Consider the following 23,927-nt stretch of genomic DNA (forward strand, 5'->3'; position numbering starts at 1 on the left):
CTGGAAATGCTAATCATGAGTTGAAGTCATTGAGAGGCAAGCTCTTTATAACCGACTTTCAAATTGAGCTAAAATGGAAATTTATTACATTGACTGAACAAGTGACATTTATATAGCACTGATAATGTTGAAAAACAGCCCAAGGTGCTTCACAGCAAAAGCGTAATCAGATACAAATCAACATGGAAATAAAGGAGGCATTTGTAGGAGTGACTAGATCTTTCTTAAGGAGGTAGATTTTCAGAAGGAGAAGGGGAAAGCAGTAACCTCGGAAAGTAATTCCAGACTGTGGGCCCAGGGCAGCTGATGGCACTGTATATTCCAATAATCAAATCAACCGATTTCTTCCGCTTGTTTGTTCTCTTGATGATAACCCAACCGGTACTTCCATTGTTACAGATTTACAAAGTGCTAACAATCTTTCGTCAGTCACCCTTGCAGTATCTTAGATAATTTTGAAACCTCTACCAGATCACACTTCCCTATTTTAATGAAATAAACTCCACTTCTCTTAAGCATTATTTTGTCTTCTGGTTCTCATAATTAGTCCCACGTGAGACTCAAAATGCTGGAACATCATTGAGCTCTCCATGTGGCTAGAGGACTATAGTGCAGGAGTAATATGGGACACCACATGGATTTACATTCTCACAATAATTGGTTCCAATTTCTTTATAATTATAACCTTTTTTTCTAATGAATCTTTGCTGTGTCCTTTCTGTGATTCTACTATCCTTCCCCAGATGAAGTACCTAGAAGTTTATGCAATACTCAAAATGCAGAAATTCAGCAACATTTTCTTTAACTGCATCAACTTGACAATCTGTTGAATTGTCCATGTCCTTCAGTAGCCATTTACATTCTTCCTCACAATTTGCCATGTTTCATAATTTGGGATAACAACAAACTCCAATACAATTCCTCTAGCACTTGTACCAAAGTAATCAAAGAGCAAAGATCCTAGTTTATGTCCCAAGTGGACAATGCCAACCAATCCAAAAATATTTGTTCACATTATTTGCTCAGACTTTGCCACAGGTAGACAGGGTGGTTCAGAAGGTGTTTAGCAGGCTTGCCTCCATTGCTTAAATCTTTGAGTATAGCAGTTGGAATGTCATGTTGAGGCTGTACAGGACATTAGTGAGGCCTCTTCTGGAGTACTGTGTGTAGTTCTGGTCACTTTGCCACAGGAATGATATTATTGAATTGCAGAGGGTTCAGAAAAGATTTACAAGGATGTTGCTGGGAGTGGAGGGTTTCATTTGTAAAACTAGGCTGGGACTTTTTCACTGGAGCATAGATGGTTGAGGGATGACCTTATAGAGGTTTATAAAATCATGAGGGGCATAGATAAGGTGAATTGCAAGGGTCTTTGTTTCCTTGGGTGGGTAAATTCAAAACTAGGGGACATTTTTAAGGTGAGGGAAGAAAGTTTTAAAAAGACGTGAGGGTCAACTTTTTTATACAGACAGTGGTTTGTGTGTGGAATGAACTGTCAGAGGAAGTGATGAATGCAGGTGCAGTTACAACATTTAAAATACATTTAGGTAAGCACATGGATAGGAAAGATTTAGAGGTATATGGGCCAACCTCAGACAAGTGGGACTAGTTTAGTTTGGGGACATGGTCGGTTGGACCGAAGGGTCTGTTTCTATGCTGTATGACTATAGAAGTCATATTTCCTCCACAATGCTGTTACAGAGGGGTTTCCAGGGTTTTGTCTCAGCAACTCTGAAGGAACAGTGATATATTTCCAAGTCAGGATGGGAATCTATTGTTTGGAAGATGCTTGTCTGAAGAACCTTGGTGAATTTCTGCAGTGTATCTTGTAGATAATACACATTGCTGCCACTAGATGTTGATTGTGAAGGGAGGTGAGGTGCCAGTTAGTCAGCTTTCAATTTCTTGTCATATTTTCAAACAATTAATGTCCAATTTTGTGAGAGCTCCTGTTTCTGCTTCTTCATTTTTACCACTGAAGTCACTCAAGGAGCTATGGCCTCTTCCAATTTCTGACCTGTATGGTGACATTCGCTGACAGTCACCTCAAATGTAAACAGACTGGTTTCAATTGCAGACATTATATAGTCATTGCAGCATAGAACAAGTCGTCGGGCACATGATTCCTAATGCAGGTTCTTTTTAGAGAAATATCGTCAGGTTCATCCCCTTAATCACAATGTCCATGCATTTGTAACTGCATCCAGTTCCCTTTTGAAATCAGTAAGCAAATGTTTCTGCAACTTTGAGCAGTGTTGAAATGGCCAAAAATGATGGAAAGTGTAGTGAAAATGAAAAATGTCAAAATATTAACATTAAGAAAATTTCTTTCCCATATTCCTCTGAAGGTGGAAATGGCAAAATCAGAATATCACTAATGAGCAGTGATTACATGGAGTCCCGGAGTTATTTAGAATCAATTACCTTATTGCCAAACACTGGCATCTCAATAATATCCCAATCCACCTCATTTTTGTATAGTTACCAATGTCTCCTTCCTCAAGAAATTAGATGGTACCAGTTTCTGACATGAAAGTCAGAGTGGGTATCTGACAGCAGCAGCTCACCACTTCCTTCATCAAGGGAGTCATGACTTGGAGGAGCTGGGATGTACAAAGTTAAAAATCACACAACACCAGGTTATAGTCCAACAGGTTTATTTGGAAGCACTAGCTTTCCGAGCGCTGCTCCTTAATTAGCTGGTTGTGGAGTATAAGATTGTAAGACATAGAATTTATAGCAAAAGTTTACAGTGTGGTGTAACTGAAATTATATATTGAAAAAGACCTGGATTGTTTGTTAAGTCTCTAATCTTTTAGAATGAACATGTTGGGTTCAATTCTTTCATATGTAAATTCTAGAACTTTTTAAAAGTTACATTCTCAAGTGAACTTTAGCAATTGGTGTCATGTTGGCCCAGATAATGCAGTGAAGGTGTGAGCTTCCCTGTGTGAGACTGTCTGTGCCAAAATGGTCAGACAGATTCTAATCTGAAAAAGGGATTTACAGAATCTTACATGGATTCATGCAGTTTTTGAGCAAAATAAAATATAATTCTGAAAGTACAAATTCACCGCACAAACCTATATGTGTATGTGTGTTTGGTGGGGGGGGGGGGCGGGGTTATGAATGTCTGTGACAGAGTGTGTATGTGTGTGTGAGTGTAAAGGGGTATAAGTCTATGAGAGGGTGCATGTGTGAGTATGGGTGTGTATGTGTGAACGTGGGTGTGTATGTGTGAGTGTATGGGTCTATAGGAGTGTCTGTGTGTCTGGGCCGATATGACACCAATTGTTAAAGTTCACCTGAGACAGACACACGTACACTCCCCTACTTGATTATAGATTATGGCATGTAGGGTAGCTATGTTGGCATCTGTTTGGCTGTATCATCAACCGATTGATAAGAAGAATATAATGCCAATTCCTTCTCAACCGATGAATAGTTGAAATATGTTGTTGGCTGTTACTAAGATAATTATGGAGAAGAGGAATAATAACAGGTATTTAAACAAACAGAATGTATATAACAAAGCAAATTCTAGGATGGGCCAGGTACCTTCATTCCTGATGAAGGGCTTTTGCCCAAAACGTCGATTTTCCTGCTCCTCAGATGCTGCCTGACCTGCTGTGCTTTTCCAACACCACTCTAATCTAGACTCTGATTTCCAGCATCTGCAGTCCTCACCTTTGCCCAGGTAACATATAGAGCTACTGGTGTAAAGATGGTTGAGTAAAGGTCGAATTTAAAAATTATGTTAATATCGAAGGTCCGATGTTTATTCAATTTCAGTTTGTTCGGATTGATTATAACCCTTGATCTAAGAAGATGAATAAGGGAATTCAATTAATGAAGAAGGAGTATTTTACGGCTGTTTTTTATGTATAGGGAGGCTCAATTATGATGAAGTTTTTTGTGTAATAAAGATGAGATTAATGGGAATGGTAGGATAAGAAGAATTAAAAGGAATGATGAATTAAAGGTGGTGTTCATAGCTCTTGCTTGGAGTTGCAACAAGGGTGTTTGGTTCCTAAGACCAATAGCTTGCTATTATCTTTCAAGAGCTGAGTTAGTCATGGATTTGAACTATGAGAAAAACATTAGCAGTTCTTTGTGTCCCCAGACCCCTCTTAGTAATTAAATAGATTTTAACTTTTATTTTTAGAACCACAATCTAATATTTTGATTAGATTATAAATACATAATATTCATCCTAGGATGAGTTCTGGTTTTAGAATTAGAAGTAGTATTGGTAAAAGACGGAGAGTAAGGAGTCGATGTTCTTGTGTGTGGGATGGGGTGAGGGAAGAATGTGGCTGGAGATGGGGCCACGTTGAGCTATTAGAATATGTAAAGTGAATAGGAAGCAGTAATTAATATTCCTAGGCCTATAGGGATAATAGTTCAATTGCATCAATTAAATAAGGAGGGGATAATAAATAATTCTCCTATAAGATTAGGTGTGGGTGGTAATGCTATGTTGGTCAAGAATCATCAGGTTGCTATGAGGGGTAAGGCAATTTGAATTCCTCAAGCTAATAGTAATGTTCGGCCATTGATTCATTCATAATTGGTGGTTGCTAGGCAGAATAGGGCTGATGAGATTAATCCATGTGCAATTATTAAGGTGATAGCTCCTGTGAAGCTTCATGGCGTTTGTATTAGGATAGCTCCTGTAACTAGTCCCATATGGCTTACTGAAGAATAAGCAATGAGGGATTTTAGGTCTCTTTGTCGTAAGCAAATGGAGCTAGTTATAATAATACCTCAAATAACTAGGATTATGAATGGATAAGCTAGGGCCGACATGACACCAATTGTTAAAGTTCACTTGAGACAAACACACATACTCCATACACTCATGCATTCCCTCTCTCATATGCTCACATATACACTCCCACGCTCACATATACACTCCCACACTCACATGCGTGCCTGCACCCTCTCACAGACTTATACCCCTTTATACTCACACTCACACACATACGCACACTCTCTCACAGACACTCATACCCGCACACACACACACACACACACACACACCCACGTGCACTCAAATATAAGTTTGTGGGGTGAATTTGTATTTTCAGAATTAGATTTTATTTTGCTCAAAAACCTCATGAATCCATGTAAGATTCTGTAAATCCATTTTTTAGATTAGAATCAGTCTGAACATTGGAGCACAGTCTCGCACAGGGCACCTCACACCTTCAATGCATTATCAAGACCAACATGGCACCTATTGTTAAAGTTCACTTGAGAATGTAACTTTAAAAAAGTTCTGGGATTTACATACGAAAGAACTGAAACCAACATACCCATTCTAAAAGATGAGAGACTTAACAAACAGTCCAGGACTTTTTCAATATATAATTTCAGTTACATCACACTGTAAACTTTTTCTATAAATTCTGTGTCTTACGATCTTATACTCCACCTGATGAAGGAGCAGTGCTCCAAAAGCTAGTGCTTTCAAATAAACCTGTTGGACTATAACCTGGTGTTGTGTGATTTTTAACTTCATCAAGGAAGTGGATATGCTCCTGAATAACACCATGCTATGTCAATATCAACAGCATGTGCCAGTAGCACAAGATGGGACGAACTCATTGCATGTGCTTCAAACAAATGGCCATGTCTGAAAGTCAAAGGACACCAGTCCTTGGTCCGCTGAAGAGCAATTATGGTCAGTCAAGGGACTCATCCAATTCGAGTTCAAGGGGTTGGCCATGATCAATCAGGTACATGGTCAACCAGGTACTTGGTCCTATCAGAGTCCATGAACCTGTGTCCAGTGATTTGGCCATGGTTAGTCCTACAGGTCAATCACAACCAGCCTGGGTGTTACAGGTAGGTCAATCAGGGTATTCTTTGGCCATCGATTCAGGGGAGGATCCCATTTTTCCTGCAATGAGATAAATGGATTCATGAGGTTTTTGAGCAAAATAAAATCTAATTCTGCAAATACAAATTCACCCCACAAACTTATATTTGAGTGCACGTGGGTGTGTGTGTGTGTGTGTGTGCGGATATGAGTGTCTGTGAGAGAGTGTGCGTATGTGTGTGAGTGTGAGTACAATTGAAGTGGATGAACAAGTAGTTAATGGTGATACAGGAATGGAGGTAGATGCTGGTGAGGGCTCCTTATTGAGTGAGTAGGAGAAATCAGGACAAGGTTAGTATTTGGGAGGATGAGGTGGGTGACATGATATATGTAATAGTGAGAGCTTCATTCAGCTTTGGTGATATAACTGAGCAATAGCAGAGATCATCCACCTCCTTCCTGCACTGTGATGCATTGCATTTCACCTAGGACACTGTACTGACCTGGCTGATATCTCGGTGTAGTCTGGCTGGGTCTGGAGATGTTGCCTCCTTTGTCAGTCAGCAGGATACAGCACTGTCCTTCTCTCCACCACCCAGTGCACTAGCACCTGTAGCTTCCTCTTAGTGTACCAAGTATTCTTTTCTGAGCTATTTCCATGTGGATAACGGTGCAGGATCACAGTGTGAAGAGCAGTTCGTGGCGTACAGTCTCTGAAGTGATGTGCAGGAAGGGTTTCGTCTGTGCTAGTGTGGTGACATATCAAAAAGTGCCAGCAGTTGTCAGCCTCTCCTGCCATATAATTCCACAAGATGGCATCAAAGTGTCCAGTTACTTAATGAATGAGGTGAACAGTGAAAGATTGCATGAGAAAAGTCAATGTGGACCGAGGTGGCTACTGGGAAGCTAACTCAAAAAATACCACTTGACCAAACAATTAAAATATTCAGCTTACTGGAGCAATTTCTGCTCTCATGTGTTGTGGTCTAAGTAGCTGGATATGTGCCTGTATGGCATTGTATGACATCAATCTCACACTTGTACCAAATGATTACCTACAGTTAACAACATAACTGTGTTTCCTAAACACTAATGAATCCCACCCTCACTGACCCCTGTCAGAGTCTGAAACAGACTGCAGCTTTGCCATCATACTTGATCCTGAGCTAAGCTTTCAACCCCAGACCTTCTGCCAGCATGATCTGGGTTAGAAGACTGTTGTTCTGAGCTTCTGTTTCTGCAATGCTGACATTTTTAATTTCTTTATTTTTCTCAGTTTTGTAGCTGAAGAAGCTGAATCTCGGTATCCCTGTACCTAAGATGGCGTTGCAAATGGCAACTTATAAACTTTTCACTGTACACCTTTGAGTATGTGACAATAAAGTTAATTCTATTCAATTCTTTCACCACAAAGACTGCCTATTTCCACTTCTGCAAAATTTCCCATCTCTGCATCTGTCTCAGACCATCAGCTGCTGAAAGAGCAGCCGCTTTCATTATCACTGATGATTATTTCAATACCTGTTAGGCAGATTCACACATTCTACCCAATGTGAATTTGAGACTGTCCAATACACTCTTATCATAACTCTTATCATAACTCATACCAAGTCCCACTTATAACGGGAATTTATTATATAGAGTTGATGTGCTGTAACAACACTTTCTTGATCATGATTGTACTTTGACATCTCTGCTGACAGGAGGCAGTAATTGCATTGTGACATATTTACATAGTCAGCATCATTACAAGTGTAGGTATAGAGTCATAGAGATGTACAGCATGGAAACAGACCCTTCGGTCCAATCTGTCCATGCCGACCAGATATCCCAACGCAATGTAGTCCCACCTCCCAGCACCCGGCCCATATCCCTCCAAAACCTTCCTATTCATATACCCATCTAAATGCCTCTTAAATGTTGCAATTGTACCAGCCTCCACCACTTCCTCTGGCAGCTCATTCCATACACGTACTACCTTCTCCATGAAAATGTTGCCCCTTAGGCAACTTTTATATCTTTCCCCTCTCACTCTAAACCTATGCCCTCTAGTTCTGGACTCCCTGACCCCAGGGAAAAGACTTTGCCTATTTACCCTCATAATTTTGTAAACCTCTATAAGGTCACCCCTCAGCCTCCAACGCTCCAGGGAAAACAGCCCCAGCCTGTTCAGCCTCTCCCTATGGCTCAAATCCTCCAACCCTGGCAACATCCTTGTAAATCTTTTCAGAACCCTTTCAAGTTTCACAACATCTTTCCGATAGGAAGGAGACCAGAATTGCACACAATATTCCAACAGTGGCCTAACCAATGTCCTGTACAGCTGCAACATGACCTCCCAACTCCTGTACTCAAAACTCTGACCAATAAAGGAAAGCATACCAAACGGCTTCTTCACTATCCTATCTACCTGCGACTCCACTTTCAAGGAGCTATGAACCTGCATTCCAAGGTCTCTCTGCTCAGCAACACTCCCTAGGACTTTACCATTAAGTGTATAAATCCTGCTAAGATTTTCTTTCTCAAAATGTACCACCTTGCAATTATCTGAATTAAACTCCACTTCTCAGCCCATTGGCCCATCTGGTCCAGATCCTGTTGTAATCTGAGATAACCCTCTTCGCTGTCCACTACACCTCCAATTTTGGTGTAATCTGCAAACTTACTAACTGTACCTCTTATGCTCACATCCAAATCATTTATATAAATGACAAAAAGTAGAGGACCCAGCACCAATCCTTGTGGCACTTCACTGGTCACAGGCCTCCAGTCTGAAAAACAACCCTCCACCACCACCCTCTGTCTTCTACCTTTGAACCAGTTCTGTATCCAAATGGCTAGCTCCCTCTATATTCCATGAGATCTAACCTTGCTAATCAGTCTCCCATGGGGAACCTTGTTGAATGCCTTACTGAAGTCCATATAGATCACATCTACTGCTCTGCCCTCATCAATCCTCTTTGTTACTTCTTCAAAAAACTCAATCAAGTTTGTGAGACATGATTTGCCACGCACAAAGCCATGTTGACTATCCTTAATTAGTCCTTGCCTTTCCAAATACATGTACATCCTGTCCCTCAGGATTCCCTCCAACAACTTGCCCACCACCGAGGTCAGGCTCACTGGTCTATAGTTCCCTGGCTTGTCTTTACTGCCCTTCTTAAACAGTGGCACCACGTTTGCCAACCTCCAGTCTTCTGGCACCTCACCTGTGACTATCGATGATACAAATATCTCAACAAGAGGCCCAGCAATCACTTCTCTAGCTTCCCACTGAATTCTCGGGTACACCTGATCAGGTTCTGGGGATTTATCCACCTTTAACCGTTTCAAGACATCCAGCACTTCCTCTTCTGTAATCTGGACATTTTGCAAGATGTCACCATCTATTTCCCTACAGTCTATATCTTCCATATTCTTTTCCACAGTAAATACTGATGCAAAATATTAATTTAGTATCTCCCCCATTTTCTGGGGCTCCACACAAAGGCCGCCTTGCTGATCTTTGAGGGGCCTTATTCTCTTCCTAGTTACCCTTTTGTCCTTAATATATTTGTAAAATCCCTTTGGATTCTCCTTAATTTTATTTGCCAAAGCTATCTCATGTCCCCTTTTTGCCCTCCTGATTTCCCTCTTAAGTATACTCCTACTTCCTTTATACTCTTCTAAGGATTCACTCGATCTATCCTGTCTATACCTGACATATGCTTCCTTCTTTTTCTTAACCAAACCCTCAATTTCTTTAGTCATCCAGCATTCCCTACACCTACCAGCCTTCCCTTTCACCCTGACAGGAATATGCTTTCTCTGGATTCTTCTATATTTCATTTCTGAAGGCTTCCCATTTTCCAGCCGTCCCTTTACCTGCGAACATCTGCCCCCAATCAGCTTTCTTGCCTAATACCGTCAAAATTGGCCTTTCTCCAATTTAGAACGTCAACTTTTAGATCTGGTCTATCCTTTTCCATCACTATTTTAAAACGAATAGAATTATGGTCGCTGGCCCCAAAGTGTTCCCCCACTGACACCTCAGTCACCTGCCCTGCCTTATTTCCCATGAGTAGGTCAAGTTTTGCACCTTCTCTAGTAGGTACATCCACATACTGAATCAGAAAACTGTCTTGTATGCACTTAACAAATTCCTCTCCATCTAAACATTTAACACCATGGCAGTCCCAGTCAATGCTTGGAAAGTTAAAATCCCCTACCATAACTACCCTATTATTCTTACAGATAGCTGAGATCTCCTTATAAGTTTGTTTCTCAATTTCCCTCTGACTATTGGGGGGTCTATAATACAATCCCAATAAGGTCTATAATATAATCCCTTTCTCATTTCTCAGTTCCAACCAAATAACTTTCCTGGATGTATTTCCGGAAATATCCTCCCTCAGCACAGGTGTAATGCCATCCCTTGTCAAAAATGCCACTCCCCCTCCTCTCTTGCCTCCCTTTCTATCCTTCCTGTAGCATTTGTATCGAATTTTAGAATTCGATATTGTATGGAATTTTAAAACTGAAAGCCTTTAATATAACATAGATGCAGGTTCCATTGGATTATATTTGTTTATACAGCTTGATTTCCTTTAAAAAAGCAAATAGATACATTAGTCACAGCCAAACATTTACGAATCCAATCTGATTTTCTTGTGTGTTTTCAGTGTTTACTAATATATTGCTGCATCACAGACTCTAAACATTCATCAATAACTGGCATTCAACAACTGACTTAGTGTTCTAACATATTTATTTTCTATTTGTCTTTGTTATAATTTGTGTCTCCAAAGGGTTAGATAATTTAAAAATTATTGCCTGTGGACAATCTTCTGTAATATCCCAGGAGCTGCATCCTCTTAATCTGGAATTTCTAGCATTGCCAGATGGAAACCATTGCATTCTGTATTCAGAAATGATATCCAGTGTAGAGCATATAACAGTGTCCTAGGCACGGAGGGGACAAGAGGATCATGTTAGAACATTAATCTGCATCAAGTTATCTGACAGCTGTGTGTACTATACTGTATAACATTTTGAATTAGTGCTGATCAAAACAATTCCATTGTGGTACATGACAATAAAACCGTGGGTGGCACAGTGGCAGAGTGGTTAGCACTGCTGCCTCACAGCGCCAGAGACCCGGGTTCAATTCCCGACTCGGGCGACTGACTGTGTGGAGTTTGCACGTTCTCCCCGTGTCTGTGTGGGTTTCCTCCGGGTGCTCCGGTTTCCTCCCACAGTCCAAAGATGTGCAGGTTAGGTGAATTGGCCATACTAAATTGCCCGTAGTGTTAGGTAAGGGGTAAATGTAGGGGTATGGGTGGGTTTCGCTTCGGCGGGTCGGTGTGGACTTGTTGGGCCGAAGGGCCTGTTTCCACACTGTAATCTAATCTAAAAAAAAAACTAGAAGTTGTGTGTTCATTTTAAATTAGGTAGTAATCGACTAATAAACAGTCCATTTTCATTTGATTTGGGAAAGTGACAGTTTCAATTTATTTGTGAAATAAATATTATTAGTAATGTGGGAAAAAGACCACAAGGAGGCTCCATGTATTAACAGCCCAGGAACTAAAACAAGCAACTTGACATGCTGACAATGTTCCAAGATTTCACTTAAATAATTGCACTGGCAGGATAAGAGGTAAATTTAAGTGATCTATTTCAGTGAACCTACACTGACTCCAAAAAAAATGCATGTCAGCATTAAACCTTTTCATTTACTACACAATTTAAACATCATACCTAGAAAAAAAACAGCTGGCTCATACCAAAACTGTAATGACACTGCCTGAGCTATATCACATGACAATAATACACATGAAAGGTTTGGATAATCTGATAAATTACAGTGCTGGGGATTGGAAGCAAGTATACTTTTGGGTCAAAGACTACAAGAAAGCATCTTTCAAAAGTTCAAGACATTTCACTAATTGTTTAGAGTCAATTATGTACAATATAATACAATACTGCATAGGAACATGACCTTCGGCCTACTAAGACTGTGCAAATTCCAAAGCCTTATCTAGACCCGCTACTTATATGCAGTTCCTAACCCTTTGTTCACCTCCCGTTCATGTGTCTATCAAGAAATGCCTAAAACATTGCTAACATGCCTACATCCACCTGATCTCTCTGGATGTCAATGCCCTAAGGCTTCTGCCATTTATTGTATAATTTGTACCTGAATATGATCTTCTAAATTGCATCATCTCGCATTTGTCCAGATTAAACTCCATCTGTTATTTCTCTATTTGTACTTTTGAAATCTAGCCACTGTTATAGAAGGTACAGCAACCAGCAAACTCCCAAAAACAGCAAGTGATAAAACCAGATACTTTTTTTTGGATAATGTCAGTTAGGGGATGGCCAAGACAGCAAGATAACTCCCTCCTCCTTTGAAATAGTTGTCATAGGATCTTTTACATGCACTTAGAGTCATAAGGTCTTACAGCATGGAAACAGACCCTTTGATCCAACAAGGATTCATAAACCAGGATGTTGCCAGGCACGAAGGGTTTGAGACATAAAACTAGGCGAGAAAAACTTGGTCATTTCTCAATGGAGCATAGGAATTTGAAAGCTGACTTTATTTAGGTTTATAAAATCATGAGGGGCATAGATAAAGTGAATGACAAGTGTCTTTCTCCGACCATGGATGAGTTCAAAACTGGGAGGCATATTTTTAAGTTGAGAGGAGAAAGATTTAAAAGGGACACGAGGGGCAAGTCTTTTTACACAGAGAGTGGGTCATGGGTGGAATCAACTTCCAGAGGAAGTGGTGAATGCAGGTACAGTTACAATATTTAAAAGACATTTCGATGAGTTTGTGAATGAGAAAGGTTTGGGGGTGTACTGGCCAAGCGAAGGTAGGGGCTTCAGTTTAACAAGGTAAAAACAATGACTGCAGATGCTGGAAACCAGATTCTGGATTAGTGGTGCTGGAAGAGCACAGCAATTATTCCTGATGAAGGGCTTTTGCCCGAAACGTCGATTTTGCCTGTCCTCGGATGCTGCCTGAATTGCTGTGCTCTTCCAGCACCACTAATCCAGCTTCAGTTTAACAGTTTATCCCAGTGAAACTGTTCTGACAGTTCCGTACTATTCTTTCCGTACTGATCAGGACATTGGCCTAGACTATTGTGTTCAAGTCTCTGGAACAACTCTTGAGGCAAAATATTAATATCTAAGCCACAGGTTACACTATCCCTCATCAGAATTCAGTGCTAATTTGTTTCTTTTCTCGTGATTGACAAATTCATGTGTCACTTATGTTTCTATTTTAAATTAATTTCCATTAGAACATTGATGGGGAGGTGATGGCCTAGTGGTATTATTGTTGGACTGTTAATCCAGAGACCCAGATTATGTTCTGGGGACCTGGGTTTGAATCCTGCCACGGCAGATGGTGGAATTTGAATTCAGTCTGGAATTAAGAGTCTAATGATGACAAGGAGTGAATTTTTGGAAAAACGCATCTGATTCATTAATGCCCTTCAGAGAAGAAAACTGCCATCCTTACCTGGTCTGGCCTACATGTGACTCCAGACCCACAGCAATGTGGCTGTCTCTTAAATGCTATCTGGACAATTAGGGATGGGCAATAAATGTTGCCCAGCCAGTGACACCCTCATCCCATAAATGAATAATAAAAAGTATAGCACTCATAAATATATTTATAAATTATAATGTATGTCCTTAATCCCACTTTACTGTTTGCAGTTTCTTTGGTTCTATTGTGTTATTTTGACAAATTTATTTTGTTACCTCTCAGTTTTCCATTAAGCAGGTTACAAGCTATTTAACACTTTAATCACTCTCTGTGATTGGAGATGTCTGTTGGCCCCTGAGCATTCTTTTCTCTTTATCTTTCCAACCTTTCTAAAATCTAATGAATAGTATTTAAAACTGAAATCATCCTTTTGGCTTTACACTTATCGGTTTACACTTACCCTTTCCTACATTTTCAGAAACAACTGTATTTATTTTAAATCTCACCATTGATAAATTTGGCAAGGCCCATTGGCAATCCTGATGCAATAATAATGATTAATTTTGATATCAAATCAAAGCGTAGGAAGTGGTTCAAAAGCAAAATCATGCAAATGTGTTCTCTGGGCTCAACTCATCATTAATATAAATAGAATTTTGAATATAGACCATATAGAAGGGGGTCGGTAAGCTCAGTTGGCTGGATAGCTAGTTTGCAATGCAGAGTGATATTATTAAACTGAATCATAGTAACTGAGTTATAATAGTACCTATTATGGTGGTGCTGAAAGGATTGTTTATAGATTATCGCAAAGTCAACACAGTAACAAAGGCAGATTCACAGCTGATTCCACAATTGGATGATTGTATTGAGAGGATTGGACGAGCATGAAAACTTTGTGACAAAAATAGACTTATTAGAAGAATATCAGCTGGATTAATTCACTACTGATACAGCCAAAGAAATATCAGCTTTTGTAGTACGTGGTGGACTTTAGTAATATAATGTCATGCTGTTTGGAATGAAAAGGTGCCAGCAAATGTTTCAATGATTATTTAACAAGGTCATTGAAGGATTACACAATTGTGTTGTATATATTGACACATTAGTTGTGGTCAGTCAATCCTGAGAACCAATTACATTGCTTGAATAATTGAGTGGTTACAAAGAACCAATGTCAGTCACAAACTTGGCAAAATTGAAGGTGGTGAAGCAATGATATGACTTAATAGGGCAACACTAAACCAACTAGCACCTAGAGAAGCAAAAATAAGGGCTATTGTGGATTTTCCTGTGCTAAAGTCAAAACATGAAATTTTGTGATATATGACCATGAGTAGATTTTATTGGCTACTTGATCCAAATTTCAGCACTGCAGTAACTCTCTGGTCAAGTTTGTTAAAGAAAGACAAGAAATTTGAACAGAAAAAGAAACATCAAGGTGACTTTGACAACTTAAAATCTGTACTGACTATTAAACTGGTTTTAGCAGCCTCCAACTACTGTATGTCAATCCATTTAAACTGGCTGTTGATGGCAGCAGCTTGGTTAGTACAGTGTTAAGAAATGATGAGGATTGAATAGCCAGTCAGATATTTACTCTTACGCTAAATTTGTGTTAACATAATTTTTCAACAGTGAAAAAGAGACTTTGAGTTTAGTATTGGCTGTATGATACTTTGAAGTCAAACAGCTCTAACAACTCTGTAAAGACTTTTCTGTACATGGATCAGAATCCTCTACTTTTCTGAAAAGATAGCACAACTGAGTAGCCATTTACAAATTTGTTGATGACACCACTGTCATAGGATAGATATCAAACAATGATGAGGCAGAATACAGAAAGGAGAGAGGGCTTAGTGACATGGCGTATTGAGAACAATCTCTCTCTCAATGTCAGCAAAACTAAAGAACTGATCATTGACTTCAGAAAGAAAGGAAGAGAATATGCCCTCATCTACATCAACGGAGGGGAGGTGGAGAGGGTTGAGAGCATCAAGTTCCTAGGAGTGACGACAACCTGTTCCGGACTTCCCAAGTAGATGAAGAAGGCACAAAAACGTTTCTTCTTCCTTAGGCAGCTCAGGAAATTTGGCATGTCCATAAGGACCCTCACCAACCTTTACAGATGCACCACAAAGCATACTGTCTGAGTGCATAACAGCCTGGTACAACAACTGCTCTGCCGAGGACCGTAAGAAACTACAGAAGGTTGTGGACACAGCCCAGACCATCACGGAAACCAACCTCCTATCCATCGATTCCACCTACACCTCTCGTTGCTGAAGAAAGGCTGCCAACATCATCAAAGATCCATCCTACCCCAGTAATGCTATTCTACAACCTCTTCCATCAGGCAGAAGATACTGAAGCTTGATACACGCACCAGCAGATTCAAGAACAGCTTCTTCCCTGCCGTTATTATACTGATGAATGGACTCTCTAACTTCAAATAATATTGATCTTGTTAATTGATCTTGCTCGCACATGTCCTGTATAGTGTAACCTGTGCGCCGCACTCTATCCAAGTTTGTTCTACCCTAAGATCTGTCTCTCCTTGCTTACAATGATCTGCCTGTATTGCTCGCAAACAAAGCTTTTCATTTTCCTGGGTACATGTGACAATAAAGCAAATCAAATCAATCAACCAGGACTTCATACTCTCCCTGGGTCTCTCTACTGGCCAAAGTGGAATATATAGCTTTTTTTTTTTAGCTCCAGCAATGGGATATCAGCCTGCATGACAAGACATTAGTGTCAGATGTACCAGCTCCAATGTCACATAAATCATAAGAGAAACAGGGAAGAATAACAATTCCTGATTTTTATGGATAATCTTTTCAATCTGGCAGCATCTGTGCAGAGAAATCAGAGCTAACGTTCTGGGTCTAGTGATCCTTCTTCAGAACATGAGAACTTCAGAGCTTAAGTTCTGAAGAAGGGTCACTGGACCTGAAACATTAACTCTAATTTCTCTGCACAAATACTGCTAAACTTGCTGAGTTTTTCCAGCAATTTCTGTTTTTGTTTCTAATTTCAAGCATCCACAGGTTTTTTTTTCTGTACTTCTCCTTTACACGTTGCTCATTCTCACAGCTGCTGGAAATAATTTTGCAAACTTCCCTGGAAATCTCTTTAACTGTCCAGGGATTCACAGATCTTAAACACAAATAAAGTCCAGTGGGTCTCAAAATTTTGGTTGAAGTACCTCTTTTCAATTAGATTAGTAATCATCAGTCTCTTACAGTCATCATAATTTGACCAGACCATAGGGCTGATCTTTCATTAGAGAGAGAGATGACTGGTGGTGGTTTAACCTGAGGTTCAGGCAAAACGCGAGGTTCAGAAGGAGCAGAGAGTCCTTCATGGTAATCTCAGCCGGAGCAGGAATTCAATGCACACTGTCGGTGTTACTTTGCATTGCAAACCAGCTGTCCAGACAACTGAGCCTGACATTTAGTTTCACATCTATATTTTGATGCTTAATTGCAAATTTAAATCTACTGATAAGAAACTTCTGAAATATTTAGTGAGAGGAAATCTAAAAAGTTTAATTTCCATTTGTCATGATGATGTAAAATATGCTGAAAATGTGTTGCTGGAAAAGCGCAGCAGGTCATGCAGCATCCAGGGAACAGGAGAATCGACGTTTCGGGCATAAGCCCTTCTTCAGGAATGATTCCTGAAGAAGGGCTTATGCCCGAAACGTCGATTCTCCTGTTCCCTGGATACTGCCTGACCTGCTGCGCTTTTCCAGCAACACATTTTCAGCTCTGATCTCCAGCATCTGCAGCCCTCACTTTCTCCTCCTGATGTAAAATATGGACAATTGACTTCTGAATTTCATCATCTGATTTAATGGATGTAGATTTGCTCGCTGAGCTGGAAGGTTCATTTTCAGATGTTTTGTCACCATACTAGGTAACAGCTTCAGTGAGCCTCTGGACGAAGCACTGCTGATGTTTTCTGCTTTCTATTTATATGTTTGCGTTTCCTTAGGTTGATGATGTCATTTCCCATGGTGATGTCATTTCCAGTTCTTTTTCTCAGGGGGTGGTAAATGGGGCCCAAGTCAATGTGTTTGTTGATAGAGGTCCGGTTAGAATGCCATGCTTCTAGGAATTCTCGTACATGTCTCTGTTTGGCTTGTCCTAGGATGGATGTATTGTCCCAGTCGAAGTGGTGTTCTTCCTTATCTGTATGCAGGGATACTAGTGAGAGAAGTTCATGTCGTTTTGTGGCTAGTTGATGTTCATGTATCCTGGTGGCTAGCCAGAGACATGCACAAGAATTCCTAGAAACATGGCATTCCAACCAGAACTCTATTAACAAACACAATGACTTGGACCCCATTTACCACCCTCTGAGAAAAAGAACAGGAAATGATATCACCATAGGAAATGAAATCACCACAGCAAATGACATCACCAGCCTAAGGAAACACAAACATATAAATAGAAAGCAGGAAACATCAGCAGTGCTTTATCCAGAGGCTTATTGAAGACATTACCTAGTATGGTGATGAAACATCTGAAAATGAACCTTCCAGTTCAGCGAGCAATCCTACATCCAGAGCCTCAACCTGAGCTACAAATCATCTCAAAACCCGCTATCTGATTTAATACCAGGAACTGCCATGGACTGAAGTGTTTTGAAAGAGAAGCAAAAGTACTGCCTTAAAGTAGTTACCAGCATCATCTGACCACAATTGATCAGACTTCAATATGGATTACACAGTCAAACTGAAATTCATTTTTCATCCAAAAACAGGGAAGCAAGCCATTCTCTCTTTAGAGAGGTCCAAAGAAACCCTCATGTCCAATTCTTATTTTATACCCTGATGAGAATCTTTACACATTGGAGATGAAAAGAACACATGCAATTCTCAAGCTTGGAGACAATAGGTTTAGACATAGAAACACACAATCATGCTTGTATTTTAAGAAACTGTTTTTGGCAGAGTCTGTAGAAGCAAGCTCTGTTAGCACGCTCTTGCTTTAATCAACAAGAGAAGGTGCTTGCTAACAATATGGATTAAACAGGAACATCAGAACATCAAGCATTAAAAACATAACTGAAATAATCATTACTGCTGATGATCCAAGACACCAAATAAACAGCTCGGAGAAAGTGAGGACTGCAGATGCTGGAGAGTCAAGAGTCAAAAAGGGAGGCCATGGAAAAACACAGCAGGTCAGGCAGCATCCGAGGAGCAGGAGACTTGATGTTTTGGGCATAAGCCTTTCATCAGGAATGTAGGGGTGATGGGGACTGAGAGATAAATAGGAGGGTGGGGCTGGGGAGAAGGTAGCCAGGAAGGTGATAGGTAGATGCAGATGGAGGGTAATTGTGATAGGTCAATGGGGAAGATGGTGCGGATAGGTGGGAAGGAAGATGGACAGGTCAAGAGGGCAGTGCCAAGTTGGAGAGTTGGATCTGGAATGAGGTGGGGGGAGGGGAGATGAGGAAACTGGTGAAGTTGATGTTGATGGCATGTGGTTGAAGGGTCCCAACGTGGAAGATGAGGCATTCTTCCTTCAGACATCGGGTGACTTGGATCTGGAGGAGGTCCAGGACCTACAAGTCCTTGGGGGAGTGGGAGGGGGAAGTTGAAGTGGTTGACCATGGGGCAATGGGGTTATTTGGTGTGTGTGTCCCAGAGATGTTCCCGGAAACGCTCCATGACTTGGCATCCAGACTCCCTGATGTAGACGAGACCCACATCGAGAGCAATGGACACAGTGAGTGAGGTGGGTGGATGTGCAGGAAAATTCCTGTCGGATATGAAAAGATCCTTTGGGGCCTTGGACAGAGATGAGGGGGGAACGTTCTACACCTCTTGCAGCGATTTCCAAATCTCTCCTGCACCCACCCCATCCCAGATCCAACCCTCCAATGCAGCACCGCTCTCTTGACCTGTCCTACCTGTCCATCTTCCTTCCCACCTTTCTCCATCACCCTCCCCACTGACCTATCACCATCATCTCCCACCTGCTTCGACCTATCACCTTCCCAGCTACCTTCCCTCCAGCCCCACCCCCACATTCCTGATAAAGGGCTCATGTCCGAAACATCGACTCTCCTGCTCCTCAGATGCTGCCTGACCTGCTGTGCTTTTCCAGCTACACCAAATAAACAGGCTCTGGTCACGGGTCCATCTCAAGGACCCACTAAGGACTTTGAATTGCAAACATCTTTCATCTTCCTTTTGTACAAGACACTATCCCTTTGTGTGTAGGCTTGATATATGTTACATCTTCTTTATTTTCTCAGGATTAGAAGATTATAAACTTGCTCTTTCATTCAAGAACACCTTATAATTGTTTGTTTTTACTGTGACAGTAGAAATTAGTCAAATTCATATTTATTGGACAGACGTATAGGCATGTACTAAAAAAAGCATTAAGTTTAATTGTGGCCAACAAGTGAGATATAACAAGGGAGACAGTTCACCCCCCCTCATCATATTTTAAGCAAAAGAAGCAATAGTGTAATTGGTACATTAACAAGATGGACTGTGAGCAGAGATATTAATAGTAAATGTCTGCTTTTACTGAGATGCATAAATTGAATACAGCAATGTGGCTGTAAAAGCAGATGCTGGATGTGTAGCGGAACTCGGTCAATAAACCTTTTATGAACAGTGTTTGGAAACAGCCTCGAGGTAGCAGCTCCCTCAGCAGCCCCAGAGAGAAATGGCAATGGTAGTGAAGACTGATGTGTGAACCAACAGTTTGTGGCCTGAAAAACACATTGCAGCTCCAGGGCTGGGAGGGTGAAGGGATTGTGCTGATTCTTATCAGTTTGAAGCCAGAACATTGAATAAAAGGCCTTCTGTTCACAGTGACCAGCTCATCTCCCATGTTCACAATCTGACACACTCCCACAACATCAGAGGTCAGTAGGCTTACACTTATCCAACTCCTGCAACATCCACACAGCCCACTTTCAACAACTGGCTCCCATTACTCAGACATTTTTGCTCCACTTACAAAAATCATTGTAAGATTTGAAAGTGCAGTGCACAAGCATGAGTGAGGCCTAAAAATAGTGTCTCATACAAGGAATTTACAATGGTTGCCATGTATTGAACTCATTGTGAGGATTAAAACACACCTCCTAGTAACTGGAGGGGCATTTTAACAGTAGAAAAGAAGGGACAAATTGTAGTAACAGATGACCAAGGATTGAATTGTTCCACATAAGAGCATTTTCAGAAACCCAGGAGCTATCTTTAAAGACTCTGTTCTCAGTTATACTACAGATGCTGTCCAATTTGGATGAAAGAATATCAAGGTATTTTCTTGATGGTGTCAAGTTAATTGTGGATGTCCAAACACTTTCGCGGGTTCAGGTACATAGATCTCTAAAATGCTACAAAATAATCAAGAAACCTAACGGGGCACTGGCCTTTATATATAGAGGAATAGAATAAAAGGATGCAGAAGTTACGCTACAGTTTGGGTGCAACACCTTAGGAAGGATACATTCCGATAGCTTGCTTGATTATTTTGGCTACTTCACAACCAATAAATTGGATTTTCAGACTTAGTAGTTGTTGTTATGGAGCAGCTAATTCATGCACAGCATTTTCCTAGAGACACCAATGTGATGATTTGTTTTGTGATGATGATTAAAAGTTAACCATTAGTCACTATTCACATGGACTTCAGAATTCCGATGTGGAAATGAGACATGAGAAATATCCTATTTAAATATAACAGCATGCAATGTCAGTTGTTCCTAAAGGGTGGTACATTTGGACACTTTCTAATACAACTGGGATAATGAGTAGTGCAATTGGAACTTTTAGATCTACTGAAGCAGGCAAATGGGGCCTTGATTTAATGTCTTAGCAGGAAGACAAAGTTAAAAATCACACAACACCAGGTTATAGTCCAACAGGTTTATTTAGAAACATTAGCTTTCGGATCACTGCTCCTTCATCAAGTGGTTGTGATGAAGGAGCAGTGCTCTGAAAGCTAGTACTTCCAAATAAACCTGTTGGACTATAACCTGGTGTTGTATGATTTTTAATTTTGCCCACCCTAATCCAACACAGGGACCTCCAAATCATGATTACCAGAAAGATGTACTTCTAATTGTGCAGTATTCCTTACCACTGCACTGGAGATACTGTCTAGAATTTTGTGGTCACGCCCTGGAGTGGGATTTAGCTCTGGAGTCTTCTGATTCAGAAGTGACAACCGACTGAACTACAGCTGACACAGAAGGGAACTGGGTTTAATCCTGATGTCTCTGTGCTTGCAGAGCTTACCCACCCTCCCTGTCTACACTCATCCATGAAGAATGTTCATTTGTGTAAAGTGGTGGAAAATACCTGAGACCACTAAGATCAACTCCAGCAATACAATGCCTTCAGGAAATAAGAGAAACAATTGGTGGAAAAATGACAACTTCCCCCTCTCAGCATATCAGCCCTTTTACTAGCCACATTCACATTACATCTAAAGACAAAATATAAAATAATTAAAAGATATCCCTTTTAGACATCATTCTCACAAATAAAACCGAATGGGATGCTTTCTGAAAATGCAGTTGATCAAATATACAACTCCTTATAGTAACTGACAGTAAATTATATTTAACTAGGATATCTTTCACATAACATCTCTACATCTGAATTCAACTGGCCATGTTAATCGTGCCATTGCTCATTTGCACACTTTTAATTCTATTAAACAATTATACACAAAATCTTCAAAACAGCATTGTTGCTTGTATTGTATTTTTTGTACAATGAGGTGCAGGAATAAAATAATGTTTGCAGGGACTGAATAGGTGCTGTGCTGTTCCTTTCATGCTTTGATTTGTCACAGTATTCATTCCTGTCACATCTCTGAGCTTTTATCTATGTCCACAAATATCAAATATGGCTTAAGGCAAAATGCTACTTTTGTAATTGCAGGCAGGTAGACCATGACAGGCAGAGCTGTAGATAATGGGTTCAATTAGAAACCACATGTCAAGAAGGTAGTGCTGGGAGCATATAACAGGTTATACATTTGTGAATTGTGAGCATTCCTTTATTAATTTAAGATATAAATCAGGATTGAGTCAAACATCCAATATGTTAAAAGGAAATTATTAGTTTAAATGCTTCAGTTCAATGGGTTACTCATCAGTACAACACTCTGCCAAGTTTTCTGCACCATATGCTAATTCCTCCTCTTTCTTACTGTGGCTATGGAAAAAAAGAACTCAATAGCACTCAGATTTCCCAGTAGGTGTGACACTTATAAAGTATTTGGCTGCAAATGTTAATGGAACCAATGTGTAGTGAAACATTTCACCATAAAAACTAATTATCACAGGAGGCATCTGACTGAACAATATTGAAGAATCTGACAACATTTAAAACTGTTAAGTTGGAGTAAAAAGTTGACTTCTCTCAAATTACTATCTTCAGATTATTGACTTGAAAGATGAATTCCAAGGTTCCAGCCTTTCGGAAAGGTTGGGGTAACAACTTTCTGGGAACTGATTTTAAATCCAGGCCAGATTGTTAGGATGAAAAATTAATCCCTTTGATGGATTTTTTGGATGCTGTACAAAATGAATTTGAGGCAGCCTCAATGTAATTCCTTAATAGCACAAAACTGTTGCTAATTTGGGAATGAGTTTGATACTATTATTTGCAAGCCAAATTGATATTTGGTGCGCAGGAAACTCAAAGTTGGATGTGCAGTATGGTGTATACTGCTAAAGGCAGAATTAGGTGAATAATTGGGTTAAGGTTATATTTTACAGATGGCAACATGATTCTAATCTGAAAGCGCCTGATGCTGCCATTAAATGCTAAAGGTAACCCATTCATCCTTTCTTTGATGATCACAATTCCCTGCCCTTCAAAAGTCCAAACCATTTGTTACATTATCCATTTTATTTAATATTCTAGGCTGGTCTTGAATCCAGGTTCATTCTTTCTAAAAACGATTACAATCTTCAGAGCAAAATATCTCTATAAATCTGGGCACAAAGGGAAAAGGCCAGACGAGAGCTTGTTTTTGAATCGTAGAATCCATACAGTGTGGAAGCAGGCCATTCAGCCCATTGAGTCTACGCCAGCCCTCTGCAGAGCATCCCAAGAACTCCCTACCCTATCCGTGTATTTCCCATGTCTAATCCACCAAGTCTACACATCCCTGGGCACTATGGGCAATCTTGCATGGCCAATCCACTAACCTGCACATATTTGGACTGTGGGAGGAAACAGGAGTACCCGGAAGAAGCCAAGGCAGACACAGGGAGAATGTGCAAGCTCCACACAGATGGTCATCCAAGGGTGGAATCAAACCCGGGAGCCTGATGCTGTGAGGCAGCAGTGCTAAGCACTGAGCCACCATCCAGTTTATGATTCAACATTGTTTATGAGTTGATTGATTTTCACACAGGATAGGAAGGAATTGATAGAGGAGAGGGAAATAGTTTGCATTTGCATTTATAATTTGTATTTATATAGCCTCTTTTAAATGGTAAAACCTCTCAGAGAACTTCACAGGGGCATCATCAAACACATTTTGACAACATGTCATTTAACAAAGATGTAGGGCAGTCGACAAAAGAATTGGATTAATAAATCAGCTTTAAGAAGCT

General features: G+C 40.3%; 1 long non-coding RNA gene across 1 annotated transcript in view; it reads right to left on the reverse strand.

Moving 5' to 3' along the window:
- Positions 1–10,499: 10,499 nt before the first annotated feature.
- Positions 10,500–23,927, reverse strand: part of LOC122553977 (uncharacterized) — a 36,943-nt gene continuing 23,515 nt past the window's right edge. Inside the window, exon 4 of the long non-coding RNA XR_015757760.1 lies at positions 10,500–10,765. This is a non-coding gene — a long non-coding RNA (uncharacterized LOC122553977). The remainder of the gene's footprint in view (positions 10,766–23,927) is intronic.

The sequence above is a fragment of the Chiloscyllium plagiosum genome, unplaced genomic scaffold (genome assembly GCF_037043375.1).
Source record: "Chiloscyllium plagiosum isolate Xiang-an unplaced genomic scaffold, Cpla_swu_hap1 HiC_scaffold_8, whole genome shotgun sequence".
NCBI classification, from domain to species: domain Eukaryota; kingdom Metazoa; phylum Chordata; class Chondrichthyes; order Orectolobiformes; family Hemiscylliidae; genus Chiloscyllium; species Chiloscyllium plagiosum.